Here is a 6,000-nt window from a genome sequence, read left to right as displayed (position 1 = left end):
GTCACGTGGTCACAGAAAGAGATAGAGAGCCCAGAAATAGGCACTATTACTAGTGACAAAAAAAATGATTTTTTAAAGCCTATACTATAGTAAGTCCTAGTGAGATATAAGGAACAAGAAGTATCAAATTTTAAAAAATGATCCTGGAGCCAGGCATGTGGCACTCGCCTTTAACCCCAACACTTGGGAGGCAGAGGCAGGCAGATATCTGTGGGTTCAAGGCCAGTCTGGTCTACATAGTGAGTTACAAAAAAAAAAAAGGATACTGGGGCTGGAAAGATGGCTCAGTGATTAGCACTGGCTGTTCTTGCAGAGGACCTGGGACCTACAAAGTGGCTAACAACTGTCTGTAACTCCAGTTCCAAGGGATCCAACACCCTCTTCTGACCTCCTTGTGCATTGCCCGACATGAGTGCACTTCATTCGTACACATTAAATTGAAATAATAATAAATCAAATATTTAAAAGTGAATAGCTTAGGGGTGTTTAGTACATCCACAGTCTTGCTCAGCCACTGCCTCTATCTAGTTTCAAACTATTTCTGTTACCTCCAAATAAAACCCAGAGTCTATTAAGCAGGTTCTTCCTACCCACCTCATTCTCTACCCCTGGCAGTCATGGGTCTGCTGTGTTTATAGAATTACTCTTGATGTCCCATGTAAACAGAACAATGCCGTAAGTACCTGTTTAATCTGACTTCTTTCACTAAGTAACGTTTTCAAGATTCATTCACTTTGTAACACGTGTTGATGCTTCTTTTTAAATGGCTCCATTATATTCCTATATGTGCATATATCTTCATGTGTATCACAATCTGTGTATCCATTCATCTGCTGATGGGTTTGAGTTGTGTCCACCTATGAGTGTGTGTCCTCTCACCTAGCAGTACAATTGCTGTGTCATGTGGTGACTCTGCTCAACTTTTTGAGGAGCTGCCAAACTGTTCCTGAAAGTTATACTCTGTGTGACTTCCACTGTGACTGAAAAATTCTCATTCTAAGCAATAATGTGTGTGCATTCCATTTTCTCCACATTCTTGCCAGGGCAAGAATGTTCTGTTTATAGCTATCCTAGTGGGTGTGAAGTGTGCAAGTAAAGTGATCTTTGTTTTGTATCTCCCTAATTATTAATGATATTCAGCAATTTCTTTTCATGTGTATTGGCTATTTGTATATATTCTTCAAAGACCTTATCTATTCAAACCCCTTGCCATGTTTTGATTTGGTTTTGGTTTTTTGGGGGGTGTGCAGGTATTGTTGTTTTGTTTATGAAACAGGGTCTCAATTTGTCCCCATGGCTGGCCTGGTACTCACTATGTAGACAAGGCTGGCCTTGAACTCACAGAGATCCTCTTGCCCCCACCTCCTGAGTGCTGGGATTAAAGGCATACCCTGCCAGTTTTTATAGAGAGTTGTTCTCTTGATGAGTTGTAATGCTTCTTTATTTACTCTGAATACTGGATTCTTACCAGTCATATTATTTTAAAATATTCTGACTCGTCTTTTCAGTGTATTGTTACTGTCCTTTGATACCCCAATGATTTTTGTCGTGATCATGTACACTGCAGCTTTGCTGAATTTATTAGCTCTGGTCAGAGTCTTCTTTCCGGGGGGAGGGTATATTTTACAAATACAAATAAATCCTTTAAAATAAAAAGTTGTATATGCTTAAGGTACATAGAATAGTGGTTTGATGTTTATATACATAGTAAAATGATTATTACAGCCAAACTAACATAGCCATCCCCTCCTGTGCTTTCTCAGTGAGAACTGGTTGGGAGGGATGTTGGATTTGTTTTCCGTGTGTGTGTGTGTCTGTGTGTCTGTGTGTCTGTCTGTGTGTCTCTGCATGCATGCATGCGTACTGAGGACTGAACCAAAGTCTTCACTCATGCTAGGTAAACTATGTACCACTCAGGTGTACCACCAACCCCTAGGCTTTGAGAAATACTTTTTTAAACTAATTGAGATGATTATTTGTATTCATTGGTTTTTTTTGTATGGCATGCTGCCTTGGTTTTTCTGTTTCTGTTTTAGATGAATCTGCCTGTATGGTATGTCATTCATCTAATATGTTGCTGGATTCAATCTGTTAGTATTTTGTTGAGGACTTTTGCATCTATACTCAGAAGGGGAAATGATCTGTAACTTTTTCTTCTTGAGGTTTCTTTGTCTGACTTTGTTATCAGAGTAATGCTGACCCTGTGGAATAATCTAGGATTACATTTTTTTTGTTTTGTTTTTTATTTATGCTTGTGTATACCTGCTTCTCTCTTAGTGCACACACCACATCTGTGCGGTGCCCATGAAGGCAAGAAGAGGGAGTCAGGTCCTCTGGAGCTAGAGTTATAGGTGGCTATGAGCCACCTAATGTGGGTGCTGAGAACCAAACTCAGGTCCTCTGCAAAAACAGCATATGTTCATAACTGCGGGCCATCTCTCCAGCTCCTAGGATTTTATTTGTTTGAAAGATTTTGACACACACTGCTACTAACTCTTCTTTTAATGTTTGATGGTATTCAGGTGAAATCACTGATCCCATTATTTTTGTTTTGGGTGGAGATTTTGACTGCTGTTTCAGTCTAGTAGTTCTGAGTCTGTTTAGATTTTTCTGTCTCATGTTGGGCCAGTTTGGGTAATGAGCTTCTGGAAAAATTGTCCATTTCATTTGTTATGCAATTGTCATACAATTATTTACTTTGTTCTCTTAAAATTGTTTTTAATACTATAAGATTATTAATAGTGTTTTTACTTTCACATTTTGATTATGTCTTCTTAGTCTCCAGAAGTTTATAAATTTTGTTGATATTTTTCCCCCAGAGAACCAAATTTGAGTTTTTTAGGTCGTATTATTCCCTATTTATCCTCACTCTATAATCTTTTCTTGTGTGTGTCTTTTTGAGACAGGATCTCCCTGTAGCCCAGGTTGGCCTGGAACTCGTTATATAGACCAGACTGGTCTTGATCTCATAGAGATCCACCTGCCTCTACCTCCCAAGTGCAGGAGTTAAAAGTGTGCACCACTGCACCCGGCTTTGCTCTATAGTCTTTATTAATGCCAGCTTTAAGTTTCATTCTTCCTTTTTCTAGTTCTTTTTTAAAAAATGTTTTTAAATTTACTCTTATTTTTATTTTATGCGTATGAGTGTTCACCTGCATGTATGTAAGTGCACTCATGTTGTGCAATGCCTGTGGAGGCCAGAATAGGGCATTGAATTCCCTGGAACTGGTGGTAGGGATGATTGGACTCATCATGTGGGTCTTGAGAACCGAACCTGGGTCCTCTGGAAGAGCAGCCAGTTCTCTTAACCTGAGCCATCTCATCAGCTCCCTTTTTCTAGTTCTTAAAGAATAAAGTTACTGATTTGAGATTTCTTTGTTAATACAGTGCTTTCAATAGCCATAAATTTCCCCTTTCTGGTTTTACTGTGTCACCTCAGTTTGAAGATGTATTTTTGTCCTTATTTCTCTTCAAGTGTTTTCTGGTTTCCTTGGCGATGTCTTCTTTGACAGTTCGGTCAGGTCTGTACTGTTTAATTTCTACATACTTCCAGATTTCCCAGCTTTTCTTCCATTGACTGATTTCTACTTTCTATCCATTGTAGCCACAGAAGATATTTTATGTGATTTAAGTCTTTTAAATATATTACGATTTTTTTTTTTTACCTAAAATATGGCTTATCATGGAGAATGTTCCATTTATACTTAAGAAAAACATGTATGTTGTTGTTGAGTGAAATTTTCTTTACCTGTCTGCTAGGGCTCATCAGTTCAGGGTGTTGTCTCTGCCCTTGATGTCCTCACACCTTCCTGGCTGCAGGCTGTAGCCACTCCATGAAATGGGACATTGAAGTCTCCAATTACTACTGCGTAATAGTCCGTTCTTCCCCTGCCACTGTTTGTTTCACAGGTCTTGGGATTTTCTTGTTTGGGGTATATAATTCTTTTTTTTTTTCAGTTTTCAAAAATTTTATGTGTATGAGTGTACTGCATAAGTGCACCTGTGTCATGCATTGCCCATGGAGGTCAGAAGGAGGCATCAGATTTCCTGGAACTGGAACTATAGATGGTTGTTAACCACCATGTGAGTGCTGGGAATCGAACCTGGGTCCTCTGCAAGAGCAGTAGGTGCTCTTAACTGCTGAGCCATCTCTCCAGCCCCTGGTGCATATCGTTCTTAACTCTTCTTTTCAGATTCTTTCGTCCTGTATTAGGGCTTTCCCTGTCTCTTGTGGGCATTTTGACTTAGTGGTGTTTGGTGGCGTCTAACCACCCCTGCAGCTTCAGGTTGCATTTGCCCTTTTGACCTTTGTTTGTGCCTTCCCCTCTAAGCTTAGTCTCTAGCAGACAGCATACTGTTGAGTGGTGTATTTTATCCATTCTGCCTTCTCTACCCTTCAGTGGTGGGTTAAATCTAGTTTGACTTAAAATGATTACTAGTAAGTACTTTTGCCATGCTGCTGTTTTACCCCTCTCAAGCCCTTTGTTCCCTGTTCCTCTCTTTCTGCCTTTTTTGTGTTTGTTTTTTTTTCTAGGGTCCCTATCATTTTCATTTCTTCTTCATATCCTTTTATTCCATGTATATTTAATTTTCTTGATAGTTACCACGGGGATTACCATTAGCTTTCATAAGTTTTTAACAATTTCATTTTAACTGATTCCCAGCTTAGCTTCAATAATACATAAAACCCCGGCTCCTGTGCACCTGTCTCACATATCGTGGTATTATTGTCACAAATTTTATCTTTATATGTTGTATATCTGCTGATACAGATTTATAAGTATCTTTCACATAGGAACAAAATGAGCATTTACTAATCAAAACTACCATAGCACTGGCTTTTTTATTTACCTCTACTGGAATTCTCTCTCCATGGGTCTAAGCCAGTTGTCTTCCATCTCAGCATGAAGGACTCCCTTTATCATTTCTTTTAAGGCAAGTTCACCGGTGGTAACTATCCTTAGCTTTTGTTTATCTGGGAATATTTTCATTTCTCCTTCATTCTTTAAAGGTGGTTTTATACAATATAGCATTGTTGGTTGATGGCTCTGTTTTGTTCTTCTCATCGCTTTAAATATGTTGCCCTCCTGCCTTCCTGCCTGAAGCTTAGCTGATCAGTTTTGGCTCCAGGTTCCTCACAAGTTTGCGGTCAAAGCCACTGACCAAGGCATAACTGGAGTTGAGCGGTTTATGTCCAGGCTCAGGCACATGGTTCTTATCGGACAGGCCTAACTTGTTCACTGCTTGCAGCCAGTTCCCTACATAGTGCTGTGCACAATGTGGCAGCTGGCTTCCTACAGTACAAGAGTTCTGTGAGAGAAATATATCCCCTCCAATGTTGTGGTTTTGGTTTTATTTGGATGCTTTTTTGGTATTCTTTATGCAACATTCAGTGTGCTCTAGGGCGGTGGGGTAGGGCATGGGTAATTCTTAGCGGAGATGGGTTGATAGGGCCTTGTCCAGGAGCACTTGCCATCAAGTGTTTCCTCAACCCTGGAAATACGAGATAGAGAGTCTCCAGGGAACCGTTTCACATGGGAATGGAATACAAACCCTTATGGCTGACCTCTTCTTCCACCTGTGTCCTTCCACATTCAAAGAGTCATGAAAACAAGCTTTCTGAGCACTTCGAACCTTAATAATGTTATCATGCACTGCTTTCCCATTGAAGGTTTGTTTTATGAAGGATAGGAAGTATGTCCTTTGGGGATAAATTAAAAACCATCTCTCTCCTCTCTCTCTCTCTCTCTCTCTCTCTCTCTCTCTCTCTCTCTCTCTCACTCTCTCTCTCCCTCCCTCCCTCCCTCTCAGAGAGAGGGAGGGTGAGAGAGAGAGAGAGGGGATTGAGATTTGAATGACTCTCCTGGAGGTCATCTCTGCTGAATGCAAGCTTGAGGCACTATTCTAGGCTCAGATGACTCCAGGAAAAAGAGGTATAGAAACAGTCCCCCTTTCAAGTTGCTTTTTGTAGCCACAACTGTGTAGACCAGGCCAGCCTCA

At 40.2% G+C, this 6,000-nt stretch overlaps 1 protein-coding gene across 13 annotated transcripts in view; it reads left to right on the top strand.

Annotated features, from left to right (window-relative positions):
* Phf21a (PHD finger protein 21A) overlaps positions 1 to 6,000 on the top strand; it is a 211,926-nt gene that overhangs the window by 182,784 nt on the left and 23,142 nt on the right. The window lies entirely within an intron of this gene.

Source organism: Nannospalax galili, unplaced genomic scaffold, assembly GCF_000622305.1.
Source record: "Nannospalax galili isolate Female #2095 unplaced genomic scaffold, S.galili_v1.0 scaffold697, whole genome shotgun sequence".
Lineage (NCBI taxonomy): Eukaryota > Metazoa > Chordata > Mammalia > Rodentia > Spalacidae > Nannospalax > Nannospalax galili.
Note: the sequence above shows the minus strand (reverse complement) of the source record. Positions and strands in the feature narration are given on the sequence as shown.